General features: G+C 46.2%; 1 pseudogene; it reads right to left on the minus strand.

Moving 5' to 3' along the window:
* Positions 1 to 14000: 14000 nt before the first annotated feature.
* On the minus strand, positions 14001 to 16618 carry LOC111526458 (annotated as a pseudogene).
* Between the last annotated feature and the right edge of the window lie 1687 nt (positions 16619 to 18305).

The raw sequence follows: 18305 nt of genomic DNA on the forward strand, positions 1-18305 counted from the left end.
ATCAGAAAATTGGCCTAAGTCTCCCTTTACTTGCCAAAGGTCCTGCAATGAGAAGGGAACTTGAAGGGGCCCCAAATAAGGGGGACCCTCAGATGACTTCCCTGAAAGTTACTTTTTTAATTTGGGGGAACTGTTTTCCCTGGGCCTGCCCAATATGACTGCAAAAGAAAATAAGCCACTTTTTCTTCAAAGTTTCAAGGTCGAAAGAGTCCCAGTGCTTCAAAATACACTCAAGGCCAGTGCATGTTGAAGACGATCTGTTACCCATCTAGAAAGAGAAGTGAGAATAAAAGCATCCTTTTAGTCTCCTTCCTTTTGGTATGAGATCCAGAATGGAGAAGAAAGCAGTAGGAGGCGTCCCCCAACTATTTTCTCTACTTCGTTCCTGGATTCCCAGCACCCATTTAAATGTGCCACCCATGACTGAGGGTGTAACCCTCCAAGCCGTAGCATCAGAGGATCTGAGTTTGGGGCCTTAGTCACGTTGTTCCCACGCAATCAGTTTTCTGCCTTTTTTTCCCTTTGACCTCCTAGACTTGTGTGGCCTCCCAAAAAATGGATTTCAAGAAAAACCATGTAATTGGGAAGAGCCCCTTTAAGGGAGGGGGTGTGCTAGATTGAACTCTATATCCTGCTATTATAGCCCATGCTAAAGCATTTACCCATAGAAGAATGGTTCTGGTTAACTTCTGGTCTTAAAATCCCCTTACTAATTAAGTACTGTCTTAGTAGGAGCCAGAATGATGGCTTAAAGAACATAGGAACTGAATGGCCATTTTTCTGCCAGTGGGACAATATTGAGACTAAAATTTGGCTACGGAAGACATCCTACTCCTGTTAAAAAGCAGAAACTTATGATTCTTAGAGGAGGTCTAGAGGCTGATTTCTACTAGGTGGCTTAGAAATACCATGTGCTCTGAGGCAGGAGAATGGCGTAAACCCAGGAGGCGGAGCTTGCAGTGAGCTGAGATCTGGCCACTGCACTCCAGCCTGGGCGGCAGAGTGAGACTCCGTCTCAAAAAAAAAAAAAGACGATGTGCTTTCCAGATAAAACGTAGAGAGAGAGACATTTATTGAGTCACTGCCTGCCGTGATTCATGATCTTTTCTAACAGAATCCTGCACATTAGACACTCAGAGAGAGAGAGACCACAGATAGAAAGAGAAAGAAAGTTTGGCGACAGGGTAGCTGGAAGAGAGCCTTGAGATTAAAGGACAGATTTAAAGTTGAAATCTGCTCCAGTTTCATGGTTGAATTTCCTTTCCCAGCCAATGCACCAAAATGATACGGCTCTGATGAGTGGAGGAACACCAGGGTTCTTGGTCCTCATGCCGGTTTAGATGAAACGACACGGACACATGTGGAGTGGTTTTAAGGGACGGAGACCTTAATAGGCAAGAGGGGCAAGAAAGAAGGGAGAAGGAAGAAATAAGCAGCTCCCCTGTACAGAGACGGGGGGAGGGGGGGGTCCAAAGCCAAAAGAGGAGGTCCCCCTCCCGTACAGTTTCTTAAATTCAAATGTTTAAATAAGAACATCTCAATTCAGGATGCACCTCCCCCTACCAATTTTTCACTCAGATCTATCCCAAGTTTCAAAGCCATATAGTCAGTGATCACCCAGAACTATCTCACAAGTACTTTATGTGGTTTAACCTAAAACTAAATTGTTTCCATCCCCAAACCTCTTCTCTAAATTCATTATAGCTTTGACAGGGGAGCTAGGAGCCACTCTCTTATTCACCAATAATCATCTTAGTCCTACTGGTCTTACAATAAAGTTGGCTGTTTCATGCCTACAAGAGTAGAGGCTTTTTCCTGAAGAACAATTTTAGGCCATACCAAAATAAGATCTGCATCCAGAAGTTGAAAAGGAATGATCTCCACTGTAAACTGATTTTAAACTATACCTGAAATATTCATGCTGAGCACGATATTTTACATTAAAGTAGAGTCATTCCTCAGTATTGGTTCCAGGATTGGTTCCAGGACGCCCATAGATACCAAAATCCCTGGATGCTCAAGTACCTGATATAAAAAATGGCATAGTATTTGCATATAACTGGCGTACATTCTCCCAAATACTTTAAATCATCTCTAGATTACTTATAATACCTAATACAATGTAAATACCATGTAAATAGTTGTTACACAGTAGTTTTAAATTTTTATTGCACCATTTTGAGGGTTTTCTGCTCAATATTTCCAATCTGTGGTTGGAGGAAACACAGAACACAGCCAGGCACAGTGGCTCACGTCTGTAATCCCAGCACTTTGGGAGGCAGAGGTGGGCAGATCACGAGGTCAGGAGATTGAGACCATCCTGACTAACATGGTGAAACCCCGTCTCTACTAAAATACAAAAAATTAGCCGGGCATGCTGGCATGCACCTGTAGTCCTAGCTACTCAGGAGGCTGAAGCAGGGGAATCGCTTGAACCCGGGAGGCGGAGGTTTTAGTGAGCCAAGATCATGCCCCTGCACTCAGCCTGGCGACAGAGCAAGACTCCGTCTCAAGAAAAAAGAAAGAAAAAAGAAATGCAGAACATTTGCATACCAAGGGCCAAGAGCCAACTCTATAATACCTTACACTAGGGTCCTAGGAAGTCCCACCTGCTAAGGGGACTCCAGTACCACTAAAATGGAGGTGATCAAGGATGCTGAGAAGGCCAATTTCTGGTCCTGCCCTTTCTCAAACCAAAAGACAGCAGTAATGGAGAAGATTCACTTGAGAACCAGAAAGGGGGCGGGTTTGGTGGCTCATGCCTGTAATCCTAGCACTGTGGAAGGCCGAGGCGGGTGGATCACCTGAGGTCAGGAGTTCAAGACCAGCCTGGCCAACATGGCGAAACCCGTCTCTACTAAAAATACAAAAATTAGCTGGGCACAGTGCAATGCGCCTGTAGTCCCAGCTACTCAGGAGGCTGAGGCAGGAGAATCACTTGAACCCGGGAGGCAGAGGTTGCAGTGAGCTGAGATCACGCCACCGCACTCCAGCCTGGGGTGACAGAGCGAGACTCTGTCTCAAAAAAAAAAAAGAAACAGAAAGGCACTAAGAGATGTACAGTAGGCAAGCAGGCACTCAATAAATATGAACTGAAGGAATCATTCTAATATGCACTGTGCAAAGTGCTGGCAAGATACAGTAGTTCAGAGAAGTGCTAAATATTCAAAAAAGATTTGTACTTTCCAGGATAAAGAAAGATGTCAACCATACTTTTTTCTTTACTGCAACATTTGTATTTGTAGACTGCTTTGTAATTACAAAGCATTTTTATATTTTCACATTCATTTAATCTGTACATGTTAGACTCCAGACTGGAAAGGGACTGACCCAGGTACCACCTCTCTTCTAGGACCCAGAATACCCTTCATAGATGAAACTTAACTTTAAAATGATAATGTAGTAGAAGAATGAAAAGTATTCATCTTGCAACCAGGATGAATACTTATCTCAACTCAGCATGCACCTTTCTAGGGAGAGATGCATGCTGAGTTGAGATAAGCCTAGAAACCAGCAAAGAGAGATGGCCCAAACCTACCTGAAACCTAGCTGCAGAGCATGGTGGCCATTTCTTCCCCTGCTTCTCAGAAACCAGCAGGACTATAAGCCAGGAGTTCAAGACTGCAGTGCACTAGATCCGGCCTGTGAATAGTCACTGCGCTCAGCCTGGGCAACAGAGCATGACCACATCTCTAAAGAGAGAGAGTGAGAGAACGATGAAAAAGAAAGAAAGACTCTAAAGAGCTGGGAAGGGAAAGAAGCCACAGATTATCAGACCCACCTTGACAAAATTCCCACCAATCAGTGGGCATTATATACCCTGCAATTCCCAAAGGAGAGGTCAAATGAGAGTCTAGTAGTAGTCCTACTCACTCCCAGATCTAGAAAAGCAGGCCATGAACTGTTATTTTGGCAAGGACCTCTCTCCCAGAATTCCCAGACCTAGGTGGAGACTGCTCTGTTTCTCTACCAAGAATTGAAAAACTACTGCGAGCTGGCAGCTCAAGCTAAAACACACAGACACACACATTATTTTTTACATTTTTAAATGGTTAAAAAAAAATCTGACGTGGCCGGGCGCGGTGGGTCAAGCCTGTAATCCCAGCACTTTGGGAGGCCGAGAAGGGCGGATCACGAGGTCAGGAGATCGAGACTATCCTGGCTAACACGGTGAAACCCCATCTCTACTAAAAATACAAAAAAAAAAAAAAAAGTCAGCCAGGCGAGGTGGCCGGCGCCTGTGGTCCCAGCTACTCGGGAGGCTGAGGCAGGAGAATGGCGTGAACCCAGGAGGCGGAGGTTGCAGTGAGCTGAGATCCAGCCACTGCACTCCAGCCTGGGCGACAGAGCAAGACTCCGTCTCAAAAAAAAAAAAAGAAAATCTGACGTGAAAATTACAGTGAAATTCAAATTTCAATAAAGTTTTGTTGGAACGGGCCGGGCGCGGTGGCTCAAGCCTGTAATCCCAGCACTTTGGGAGGCCGAGACGGGAGGATCACGAGGTCAGGAGATCGAGACCCTCCTGGCTAACACGGTGAAACCCCGTCTCTACTAAAAATACAAAAAATTAGCTGGGCGAGGTGGTGGGCGCCTGTGGTCCCAGCCACTCGGGAGGCTGAGGCAGGAGAATGGCGTGAACCCAGGAGGCAGAGGTTGCGGTGAGCTGAGATCCGGCCACTGCACTCTAGCCTGGGCGACAGAGCAAGACTCCGTCTCAAAAAAAAAAAAAAATAGTTAAGTTTTGTTGGAACACAGCCACACCTATTTGTTTACTGTCCAAGGCTGCTTTTGTGCTACAACAGCCGAACTTACAACCATAAGGAGATTGCAAAGCCTAAAACGTGTACTATCTGGCCCTTTGTAGAAGTCCACCAACTGCTTCTACACCATGGGGTGGGGTCTAGGTCTATTTACTAAGCCAAACAACCATCCAGGCAAAGAAACAACAGTAAAGCAAAGAAACAAAAGAAGCAACACTCCTGGGGGGTAAAGTGGGGAAGTGTCCGAAAATAAAGTCAATTAGGAGAGCTTTGAAGCAGGGAAATGGAGTATAGAGGCACAACGCCAGAAGTCCAGGTTCAGAGAATAATTCATCTCCGCTCAGGAAGTAGATGGACAATGCTACTTAGAGCAAGGACGCCCTCTGTCGACATTCCTTGATTGTGCGCCTTTAACTGTCTAAAATCAGGGTGTAGGCATGCGGAACGCAGAGCCTGTGGGAGGAGTTAAATGGGCGGGTTCAAGAGGAGCGGTCTTCTCTTTCTGGAGTGGCTGGTGTTCCTGTACTCTTTCACCAAAGTCTTCCGAAAGGAAACTTGGGTTCAAGTTCGCACTAACAAGACAAGCGACTCGCACTAACAGATGTGTATCCCTTTCCTCTCCCTAACTTCAGTCCCTTAAGTTTGCAGAGAGGGCAGCTTCTCGGAAGCGAGTCCCCTTTTCATTCTTTTTTTTTTTTTTTTTTTTTTTTTGAGATGGAATCTCGCTCTGTCGCCCAGGCTGGAGCTCAGTAGCGCAATCTCGGCTCACTGCAACATTTGCCTCCCGGATTCAAGCGATTCTTCTGCCTCAGCCTCCCGAGTAGCTGGGACTACAGACGCGCGCCACCACGCCCAGCTAATTTTTGAATTTTTAGTAGAGACGGGGTTTCACCATATTGGCCACTTTTTTTTTTTTTTTCTTTTTTTTTAGACGGAGTCTCGCTCTGTCGCCATGCTGGAGTGCAGTGGCGCGATCTCGGATCACTGCAACTTCCGCCTCCTGGGTTCAAGAGATTCTCTGGCCACAGCCTCCCGAGAAGCCGGGACTGCAGGCGCGCGCCACTACCCCCAGCTAATTTTTGTATTTTTAGTAGAGACGAGGTTTCACCATGTTGACCAGGCTGGTCTCTTATCTCCTAACCTCGTGATCCGCCCGCCTCGGCCTCCCAAAGTGCTGCGATTACAGGCGTGAGCCACTGCGCCTGGCCCACCATTGGCCACCCTTTTCATTCTTAACTGAGACTCCTCCCTGCACCCCAGCTCCTGTCCATGCTCGACTTCCTCCCGCCTCCGAGGGGCCGCGAGTCTACCCACTGGCGGGGTAACTCCCCTTGCCCACCCCGCAAAATGGCCCGCAGTTTGGCTGAGACGGGTAGGACACCCAAAGGACCAATACCACCTTCCATAAGATGGGATTCGAACCTAAAACTCGTTCCTAACGGCACTAGATGCAAGAACTGCCCCTCCCTGAACTACCATTCCCTCAGGTTTCAGAAATGACAGCTTCCGCTGCCCGCAAAGAGACGTAGGGAGGAGCCTAGCTTCCGGCTCGAAAGGGACTCTGGGACACTGGGCGGGGCCAGGAACGCAGTGTTCCTGGGAAATGGGGTCCACAGCCTCAGCGGCGCAGGCGCCGCTCCACGCAGGCGCCGTGGCCTTGCTCCGCACGCGCTTGGCTGGAGACCCCTGTCCCCGAGAGCGCGCAAGCACCCTGCCGGGGTACTAGGAGGCGTGGCGGATGAGGCAGGCCCTACCGGTCTCGGTGGCGGTGTTGTGGTGAGGGAGGCCGGGTTTATTTAAGGCTGACTCCTAATTTAAGTGGGAGAGACACGCAGTTTGTGAGATATTACCACCCCAAGGGGGAGATCGGCAGCGGAATGTGTGGGTGCGCACCCACACACTGGCCGAGCTGCCTCAGGAGCCCTGCTTCAGGGGCCCGAGGAATTTGTCGACGGGGTTTCTTGAAGTAAATGCCTTGTCCCCAGTTACAGCGCTACCGTCATGTCCCTCCAGGGAGATGGCAGCAGCCTTTCGCTCTCATTGGTCTCTAATGAACCGTCGTGTACCTGTAGACGGCCTGAGGAATTACCGATCTCATTTCCAACCTGCACCCCGTCAAGCTTCCAACGCTGCGCTCACCACCCCCGTTATTTTGAAGCACATCTCAGAATCGTAAACATTTCGGTACCAATTTCTAAAGATGGAGACTTCTTTGTTTTCTGAAATGATAAGGTATACCAGGTTCAACTGGCACACTTCTTGCCCCATACCTAGATTTAATCATTTCTTCTGGAGACCCTGGTTCCTTTTGGTGGGAGCTGGTATTTGCAAACCACAATCTAGGTGCAAGTGGTACTCATCACTATTGAAAAGTCATGTGTCTAGACCTCTCCCAAATAGAGCTACAGTTCAAACTGATACTCCCAATTCAAATTCAAACAACAGGATTTTTACTTAACCTCATCAGACTTACATCTGTGTCTCTATTCTCCAATGTTAGAAACCCAAATTATCAGTTATGCCAATATAATTAAAACAATACACACGTTTTTTAAAATTTCAGAACAATTATAATAGTACCACCACCATTATTATTGAAAAGTTTAAGATTTTTAAAAAATTATTTCTGTCCTTAGAGTATACTCTACTAGAGATATACAGTCAAGTCAATGAATCTTAAAGTAACTTGGAATAATTTTTCTCTGGGTGTTATAATGTAGCAGGACGAGCCGCAGACAAAACTCAAACACCAGATTAAAGAAGGAAGAGGTTTTTTATTCAGTCGGGAGTGTCAGCAGATTTTCATCTTAAGAGCTGAGCTCTCCGAAAAATAAATTCTTGGCCTTTTTAAAGGTTTACAACTTTAAGGGGTCCACCTGAAAGGGTCGTGATAAATCGAGCAAGCGTGGGAATCGTGACTGGGGGCTACATGCATCAGCTAACAGAACAAAAAGCTTTACAATGCTTTTTTCATACAGTGTCTGGAATTTACAGATAACACAAGTAGTTTAGGTCAGGAGTTGATGTTATTATTATTACCTTTTTTTAACTCCTAGGGCCGGGTGGTGGTGCCAGGGTTGTCTGGCTATTTATCTTACTTTTGTTTCTTTCTAACTTTTTGCTTTTTCTCTCCTGTCTTGGGAACTAGGCAAGGTGGGGGGAGGAGGGCAGCAGCAGTAGGAGTGGTGTCCTTCCTTAATAACACCAACTCCACCATGTAGTAGACCATATGATGGCCCCCAAAGATATCCAGGTCCTAATCCTTAGAACTTGTGAATGTTACTTTATAATGTCAGAATGGATTTTAGGTGTGAATAATTAGGGATCTTGAGATGGGGAGGTTATCTTGTTTTTCCTGGGGAGCTCTGTATGAAATTACAAATGCCTTGTAAGAGACAGGCAGAAGAAAATTTAACAGGGGAGAAGATGATAATGTGACCTCAGAGGCACATATTGGAGTGATGCAGTCAGTAACCAAGAAATGCCAGCAATCAGAAACCGGAAGAGGCAAGGAACAGATTTTACCCTAGAGCCTTTGGAGGGAGCATGGCCCTGACAACATTTTGATTTTGGCCCAGTGAAACTGATTGCAGATTTCTTGCCTCCCAAACTGTGAGAAACTGTTCCAAGACACCAAGTTTGTGGTAATTTGTACAGTGGCCACAAGAAACTAATATACACAGGTTCCTTTGTTTCATTGTACTTTCAAGGTTTATGGATTGCTTTTTCTTTAATGTATTTTGGTTTTATAATTAGGCAAAGTTTTTTATGCTATCAAAGTAGAATCCACAAAACAAAGTACTTTAGAGAAACCCAACTTCTATTCCTATGCCCTCTACCTGGTTCACTCCCTCCCCTATAGCTAACCACTTTTAAATTTTATGGTTTATTCTTCCATTATTTAGCATAAACAAATGTGTACATATATATTTCTATCCCTTCCTTTCTCTCTTAAACTGCAGCATACTATTCATGTTTTTCCCACATAAAAATAAATCCTAAGGATCACAGAGATATTTCTCATTCCTTTTTACAATTGCATATTACTATATTGTTTGGTTGTACAGTGTATCCAAGCAGTCCTTTAATGACAAACATTTGGAGAATTTCCAAAAGGTGGAAAATAAGGAGAGAGAAAGAAACATAGATAAGGTGGGCCAAATAGAAAACAAATAGCAAGAAGATAGACTTAAACCCAAACACATTTGTAATTACATTAAACATAAATGGATAAATATTTTAAGTGAAGATCAAATTTTCAGACTGAATTTTTAAAAACTTACTTTGTTTACAAAAGATGCACTTTAAATTTCAGGGCACAAAAAGTAGAAAGTGAAAGTATGGAGAAAAGATATACCACAGAAACCCTAATCAAAAGAAAGTTAATGTTGCTATATTAATATCATGCAAAAGACATTTTAAGGCAAGAAGCATTACTAGAAATGAAGAATAATATAATGATACAAGCATTAATCCACTAGATAATCATAACAACTATACATTTAAAAAGTACCTAATAACTTAATCTCAAAATATGTAAAGCAGAAACTGTCAGAATTGAAAGGAAAAGTAAATCCTGAACCATAATATGATACATACCTCTGTCAGTAACTGGTAAAATAAACAGATTTTTAAAAATCAGTAAAAGTATACACAGTTTAAAGAATGTGATTAGGGCAGGCACAGTGGCTCACATCTGTAATCCCAGCACTTTGGGAGGGCAAGGTGGGAGGATCCCTCGAGGCCAGGAGTTCATGACCAGCCTGGGTAACATAACAAGACCCCATCTCTACAAAAAAAAAAAAGGAAAGAAAAAAATTAGCTGGGTATGCAGGCCTACACTTGTAGTCCTAGCTACTTGAAAGGCTGAGGCAGGAGAATCCCTTGAGCCAGGAGTTTGAGGCTGCAGTGAGCCATGATCACACCACTGCACTCCAGCCTGGGCAACACAGGGTCTTGCTCTGTTACCCAGGCTGGAGTGCAATGGCGTGATCTCGGCTCACTGCAACCTCCACTTCCTGGGTTTAAGCAATTATTCTGCCTCCGCCTCCCGAGTAGCTGAGACTATAGGCGCGTGCCACCACACACGACTGATTTTTGTATTTTTAGTAGAGATGGGTTTCACCACATTGGCCAGGCTGGTCTCGATCTCCTGACCTCATGATCTGCCCGCCTTGGCCTCCCAAAGCGCTGGGATTATAGGCATGAGCCACTACTCCCGGCCCAGTCATGGGTTCTTAGTTTCTGTTTCTGATTGAGCCAGTAAAGCCCCTTCCTGATTCTTATTTTCCACTTATCACCAGAGACAGAAACTATAAACCATGGCTTCAGGGTGTTAAAAGCCTAAAACTAAACAAAACAGAACAACACAACAACAAAATCAAACGGGTTGGACAAGCTTGCCAGATGTCCTCAGAATGCAGCACTCTTTTTTGTTTGTTTTTTGAGACAGAGTCTCGCTCTGTCACCCAGGCTGGAGTGCAGTGGCGCGATCTCAGCTCACTGCAACCTCCGTCTCCCAGATTCAAGTGATCCTCCTGCCTCAGCCTCCCCAGCAGCTGGGACTACAGGTGCGCGCCACCACGCCCGGCAAATTTTTTTGTATTTTTAGTAGAGACAGGGTTTCACTGTGTTTTGATTTCCTGACCTCGTGACCTGCCCGACTTGGCCTCCCAAAGTGCTGGGGTTACAGGCGTGAGTCACCACGCCAGGCCGGAATGCAGCACTCTTTACTTGGAAATAATGCCAATGAACAGGCTTAGGTTGAAGGATTATAATAGTCATGTAAAATCGATAATGCCTATAGTCGCTACCTTTAGTGAGTACGTAGGCACGTTCCAAGTTTAGTCATAGCTCCTTGTAGTTTCTTTTCCTTTTTTTTTTTTTTTGAGACAGAGTCTCGCTCAGTTGCCCAGGCTGGAGTGCAATGGCGCATGACCTTGTCTCACTGCAACCTCTGCCTCCCAGGTTCAATCGAAACTGCCTCAGCCTCCGGAGTAACTGGGACTACAGGCGCACGCCACCATGCCCGGCTAAATTGTTGTATTTTTAGTAGAGACGGAATTTCACCATATTGCCCAGCCTGGTCTTGAACTCCTGACCTCAGGTGATCCACCCGTGTTGGTCTCCCAAAGTGCTGGGATTACAGGCATGAGCCACTGCGCCTGGCCTCCTTGAAGTTTCTTACAAGTAGAAGCACTAACAAAGGATGATGCATTCCTCCTCCTGCTTTCTGAGGATGCCCTACTCTGTAACAGAGTAGTTTCCAATAAACTTGCTGCTTTCACCGTGCTCTGTGACTCCCTCTGAATTCTTTTCTATGTGAAATCCAAGAACCTACTCTTGGGGTCTGGATTGGGACCCTCTTTTCTGGCAACAGGAACATATGTACTCAGGACAGAGCTCTCCCAGGGGTAAAAGGATTTGAATATTCTGAGTTCTCAAGCAAGTAGCTGACATACTGGTGGTGGTGAGAGATGTCTGGGGTGAATGTTCTAGAGGTAAAGGTCCTGGTGCTGGTGAGGCATGGGGATGCCAGTGTGTGTGGGGGGGGTGGGGGGTGGAGGGGTGGTGGAGATGAGAGGTTCAAAGAACAGCAGGGCAAGTGGAACTGATCATCCTATGGACATTGACTTCATGGAGCATGAAGCTAAGGCTTGGGGTTTGTGAACAAAAGTCTCTAGAAAAAGAGCGGGAAGCAGAGTGACCAGTGGGTTTGTGAGGAACAATAACAAGGCGAGCATGAAGCTGTATCCTGGGTGCCACAAGGTTTAAAGGAAAATAAGCCAAATCATTTTCATGTTGAACTTGGCTTAAATTTTCTAATCATTTTCTATCCTCTGAGAATTCCTCTTATGAACATCATAGAAATGGCAGCTTAAAGACTAATAAAATATTTATGATGTACAATGAATGTAGATATTTGCAGCTTTTCGTGTTTCATGTAGTTAATCTTGTAAGAAAATTAAGGGAATGTTCAAAATGCAATTTTCGGCCAGGTGCGGTGGCTCACGCCTCAAATCCGAACACTTTCGGAGGCCAAGGCAGGCGGATCACGAGGTCAAGAGATCGAGACCATCCTGGCTAACATGGTGAAACCCTGTCTCTACTGAAAATACAAAAAACTAGCCAGGCGTGGTGGCGGGCACTTGTAGTCCCAGCTACTCAGGAGGCTGAGGCAAGAGGATGGCGTGAACCCGGGAGGCAGAGCTTGCAGTGAGCCGAGATAGCACCACTGCACTCCAGCCTGGGCAACAGAGCAAGACTCCATCTCAAAAAATATATATATATACAATTTTCATATTTTTCAATGGCTTCATGCTGGAGAATTGAAATAAAATGGAGTAGTACACTGTTTTTCCAATCTCATTTCATCTAAGAGAAAAGCACATCTGTAAGTCAGTACAAATCTTTTGATCAAGTATAAGGCGTTCTGAGAAAATGTCTTGTTATGACCAGAAAAAGTAAAAGCAAATAAAAATCAGCAATGTTCAAAAAGAGCAACTTTGTTGGTCTTTTCCGTCAAGTGGGTAAAGGTTTGACAGCTCTAATGCTTGCTGCTGATAAATTGTAAAAGAGAATAGGGAGTAAAATTAACTTGATTTGGATGTGGAAATTTCATTCAGTCTCGTTTCCAGAGTTTGTGAATATTAACTCCAGTAGAAAAGTCCAGCCCCAGGAACAAAGCACCTTCTAGTTTCTCTCACATCCCTGGTGGCGATTCCAGCCTGCCCTCAGGGCTGCGGAAATTGCAATGAGACCGTAATGCAGTCACATTTGGCCTGTGTGAGCAGGAATGTTGTAGCTTTGGCCAGGCTGTCAGCCAGATGTAACAACACAAATTTAAACATAGTGTGCCTCTGCACAGCCCCACACCTGCCCAAACGCATCTAAACCTGGACCTATCACATTCGGTTAATTCCAGAAGTCAGTTCTTCTCTCTTCTGTTACAGCTGAAGGTGCCCAAGAACAGAAAAAATGCAATTTTCACTTTTTTTTTTTTTTGAGACAGAATCTCGCTCTTTTGCCCAGGCTGGAGTTCAGTGGCACAATCACAGCTCACTGCAGCCTCAAACTCCCCAGGCTCAAGTGATCCTCCCACCTCAGCCTCCCAAGCAGCCGAGACTACAAACACACACGACCATGCCTGGCTAATTTTGGTATTTTTTGTAGATACCGGGTCTTGCCATGTTGCCCAAGCTGGTCTCGAACTCCTGGGCTCAAGCGATTCTCCTGCCTTGGTCTCCCAAAGTGCTAGGATTACAGGTGCGAGTCGCTGCGCCTGGCCTAATTTTCACTTTTAAACTGAAAATCATGGCTTTATTAACAAAATGAAAACTTTTTTGTTAATTTCAATGTATATGGCAGGAGGCAGGGTGGTGAAGCACATGTGATGACCTTGGACTGACTCTAAGAAACACCAAGAAATGGGATTGCAAGTACTTGGATTTCCTGGCAGGGCTGGGAGGTAGCCTCTCACCAGCCCTGCTTTAACAGTTTTATGCCTGTAAGAATGGGAAATTTTTTTCTTTTTCTTTTTTCTTGAGACGGAGTCACGCTCTGTCGCCCAGGCTGGAGTGCAGTGGCGTGATCTCGGCTCACTGTAGATATTTGCAGCTTTTCATGTTTCAGATATTTAAACTTGTAAGAACCGCACCCCCCCGCCCCCGCCCGGGTTCACACCACTCTCCTACCTCAGCCTTCCGAGTAGCTGGGACCACAGGCGCCCGCCACCACACCCAGCTAATTTTTTGTATTTTTAGTAGAGACGGGGTTTCACCGTGTTAGCCAGGATGGTCTCGATCTCCTGACCTTGTGATCCGCCCGCCTCAGCCTCCCAAAGTGCTGGGATTACAGGCGTGAGCCACCGCACCCGGCCAGGATTTTTTTTTTTTTTTTTCAATAAATACATGCTGATTTATTACAGGGTAAGGTGGCTTCTTGGGGGATAAATTCAAGAGGAGTTGAGAAGGCTTTATTCATTTACGATGTCCCTTTCCTGGGAGGATAGCAAGATGTAGGACAAGCTAAAATCGTCCCCTATTTAAAAAAAAAAAAAAAAAAATTCACCCCCAAGTAGTCCCGGGTAGGGGGCAGAATAAAATATATATATATCTGCAATGATTCCTAACTATTTTTGAATACAGAAACTTGGGAAGGGGTTTCTGTCGGTTTCATGAGGAAGGCACAACTTTCAGATAGTGTTGGGGAAGGGTATAAGGTCCTATGCAGGCTGGCCCCTTAGCCCACAGATGCCAGGATGATGTCTACTGGCAGCTCCTCCAAACTTCTGGGTGTCAACTGCATTGTCACTGTGTCCGAAAGCAGCAGCCGAGAGTGCACTGGGATGTCATGACCACCCCAAAACACACCAGCCAGGAGCAACATGTGGATGTTCTTGTTATCCGGCACTTCGACCTCTCATAAGGGTTCATCCCCAAGAACTTCACAATATTACCCACAGCCTCTTCGAGTGTCTTGATGGCAGACAAGCTGAACGTTTCCTCCTTCTTAAATTCATCCCCTACCCCATCCCAGGCTGCTTCGAAGTTCAGTTTCTTGACTTTTGAATGTGATCAGCTACAGTAACTTCCAGATCTTCCAGCACATACTCATCCTCATAGCCTTTGTCATCCGTCTCCCCAGTAGTGGGATCACAGTCCTTGACAGTGAGCTTCATCATGCAGCTGAATGTGCAGGTTGTAGCATCTTCTTTGGCTAGTGCCACCAGTGTGTAGCAGGTCCCAGGCTGGTTGTAGGGCAGGCTCTGGGTAGGCACGTAACAGAGCACCTCATAGGCCTCAGTGGGCTCCATCTGCACTGTGACATTCTCCAAGGTCTGGTCATTGACTGTGTTTGTGCAGTCAAACTGAAACACCCTGTGGTTGGTGAAGGTGTGTTCGGTGCAGCGGATGACATACCCCCGTCTCTGACTCGGTGAGGGCCATGGGCTCAGGCGAGGACTTGAAGAAGGGCCCAAGTCCCCGGAACTCAGGCATCACCACCAACTGCTCCTGAAAGATCTCCTGCCTGGTAGCTGCCACTTTCTCAGGCTGTTTGACAGCTGTGATGGGAATACTTTCTGTTCTCTGCTCTTCCGTGGGTGCCATGAGGCAGAGGTCATGATTTGAGGTCAAAAGCTTTTTCTGATGGTTCTAGAGTGTACTGCTGCAGAGCCCTCTCCAGACCAGGATGGACACAGTTAGACCATTTAGGATATAGCCTGCACTGAGGGCCTTCTGCTTCTGCTCCAGGACATTTAGGTAGAAGGTGGCTCGGTCCCTTACTTCATTGCCATCATCCATCACACAGCTCTTCTTCAGCAACACCAAGATCCTGGGTAACATCTCTTCATTCTGAGCTCCAATCTTGGCCAGAGCACTCACAACACCTGCCCAGACCTCCTCATGCTCCAAGACCACTCGGTTATAGATGAAGTGGATGTACTTTGAGGGATTGGTGGTCTTGGACCCCTCCTGGCCCAGGAGATGTAGAATACGGGTGGCCAGCACTGTGAACTCGCAGTCCTCGATGAACTCACACAAATGTGACAGCCCTGTCTCCTTGCTCTCTGAGTTCTCCTCAGTGATGCTGATGATGCAGTCCACGGTGGTGCACTCGTACTCAAAACCACCCTCTTCCCACAGCATGGTGAACAGGAAGTTCATGAGGATGGCATGTTCGCGAGGATACTTCTGACACAGGTCACTGACAGCCTGGACAACCACCACCTTGAATTCATCTAAGATCTCTGACATGAAGGAGGAGAACTGCTTCATGAGGTGGTCAATGCTGCTTTCACTGCCCCTCTTAAGGACGGTGATCATGGCCAGCATGGCACTGCTGCGGTTTGAGTCTGTGACCAGGTTCTCCAGATCCAGATTACAAGCTGTCACAGCTGACAGATGCTTCATGGCAACCTTACTGAGGGTGGGAACAGCAGCATAGTGGAGAGCAGCCTTGGGTGAGCTGCAGAAAAACTGGAGCACTGACACAGCAAGGGGCAGCTCTTTGGCACTGCAGCCTGGCAGATTGACAATGACCAAGGTGGCTTTGTACACCACCATCTTGTGCTTGTTTCTCAAGCAGCTGTCGATGAAGTCAAACAGTGGGCTGTCATGGCTGCCATCCTCCTCTTCCAGCTGCTTGTTGGCCACCCAGATCATCATGCAGTAGGCAAAGGGAGACTTAAGGCCGTGCCAGGTGACCTTGCTGATCATCTTATTGATGGCCAGGTGGTCATTCTTACGCACATGGTACAGTAGCCCTAGTGCATGGTACTGGACCATGATCTTATCACTGGATGCCGCCTCCTGAGCCTCATTCACCCAGTGCTTGACCACGTCAAAGCTGCACTTCAGCAGGTGCAAGGAAGACATGAGGGTAGAGTTGGAGACACTGGGCACCTTGTCCACAATGGCTTGTTTCATGTAGCACTCAATAGCCTGCAGCATGGTGCTATCAGTGATCTGGCAGAGGGTTCGCATGGCCGGGCCCCGGTCGTTGTCCTCTTTCCCAGTCATGTATTTTGTTAGGCTGCTGGTGACAAGGATGACATCCTCTGCGATGCAAGACATCTCCTTGATGGTCAAGTAGCACATCCAATGGAGTGTGAGATCATTGGACTGAAAGAGCTTGGTCATGGCAAGGAAGGCCTCGGTCGCTTCCGTGGTCCCCAGGTGCTCCCCCTGGTTTATAGGATAAAGAATCTTGGTGAGGATGTGGACACATTTCCAAGGGTTGATGGGAGTTTCATTAAATACACTGGCCTCCTGGAGTACGGCACTCTTCTCAAGGTGCTGGAATGGGTTGGAGCCTCCACCTGACTCTTCGTCCTTCTTGTCGAATTTCTTCAACATAGTGGAGTCGGTGGGGTGCAATGCAGCAACACAATGCTCAGGGGGCACGGCACAGAGTTTTTTTGTTTGTTTGTTTGTTGTTTGAGACAGAGTCTCTCTCTGCTGCCCAGGCTGAAGTGCAGGGGTGCAATCAGCTCACTGCAACCTCCGCCACCCAGGTTCAAGCGATTCTTGTCCCTCAGCCTTCCAAGTAGCTGGGATTTACAGGCATGCACCACCATGCCCGGCTGCCTGGCTAATTTTTGCATTTTTAGTAGAGACAGGGTTTCGTCATGTTGGCCAGGCTGGTCTCAAACTCCTGGCCTCAAGTGATCGGCCCGCCTCGGCCTCCCAAAGTGCTGGGATTATAGGCATGAGCCACCGTGCCTGACCAAGAAAGAGATTTTCATTAGATACCAACAATAGGAGGCTAGCTTATTTTATGATGTCTAATATCCCTAATAAAATGTCAAATGTTTTTGAAACATGGTAGATACAATTAAAATCCCCTGTGAACCTCTCCTGAATCTCATTCCCTTGTCTTTTTCTGTATGTGTATCCATTTTTTAAATGTATTTATTCTTTTACTATATGTGTATGTATATACAAATAATATGTGAAATTTCACCTGTTAAGTAAAAAATGAAAATTAAAACATTTGAAGTACCAGATTGTGCATTTCTTTCTGCAATTTGTCCTGTCTTGTCTTTTTCAGATTTATCCATGTGGATTCCTATAGCTCCTGTTTATTCACTGTAAATTCTATAAAGAAGTAGTCTATTGTAGGTGTTGTTTTATATACTTTGCCCATCTTTCTATTGAGTCGTCTTTTTCATATTGAATTTGTTAAGGAAAAATAATTCAATGACACTTGTTAACGCACAGTAAGGAAGACTTTAGTCAGGACCACCTGGATGGGCATAGGGACCACTCGATGGGGTCTTGGAGTGGGTGAGAGAGAGAGATTGGGCTCAACTCTGAATACTGCCTGGGCAAGTGAGAGTTTATAACCAAGGAGCAGGGTGGCAGTCAGTGGGTGGAAAATTACTAAAAGGAAACATTACAGGTAATGAGAATTCTGGTTAACCGCACCTAACGGGACTCTTGCTAAAGACAGGCCAAGGTGACACAGCATTACCTGGGAGATGGTGCAGAGTGAGGAATCTGATCAGACATCCAGGTGATCAGAGAATAGAGGCCGGCAGCACTGGCTAAACTGACTTGACCGGGTTCTTTGCTAAAACTAGATTTACAAGGAAGCGCACAGATGAGCCCGGGACAAGGTTCAGGAGCCTGACTAAAGTTTGGTCAAGCAGAGAGTCTTTATCAAATTATAGGAGTTCTTTCTACTTTTCAACACTAATTCCTTCAGTCCACCAAAGTACTCTCTTCTAATCAACACCAACTTCCCAGATGAACCCAGTGGCATTTTAGGGTCTTTGCCTCCTCACCTCCCCTCTGACTTTGTTGACATCATGTGTGTAGGATGTGGTGTGGACCTCCCTTCCCCTGACACTCCTGCCTTCACTCCCTTTGGAGACCTGCCCAGTTCTGATCCCCACCCCTTTATGGCATCTTCACGTCAGTTCTTCCCTGTTCCCCTTTCCGAGGTTCTCCCAAGGATTTCGTGGTCCACCCTCTGCCCTTTGCGCTCTGTGGTCGCTCCCTTGCAGAACTCAGCGTTTATGGCTGCTTCAGTCCTCAGTTC

This window comes from Piliocolobus tephrosceles, chromosome 16, assembly GCF_002776525.5.
Source record: "Piliocolobus tephrosceles isolate RC106 chromosome 16, ASM277652v3, whole genome shotgun sequence".
NCBI lineage: Eukaryota > Metazoa > Chordata > Mammalia > Primates > Cercopithecidae > Piliocolobus > Piliocolobus tephrosceles.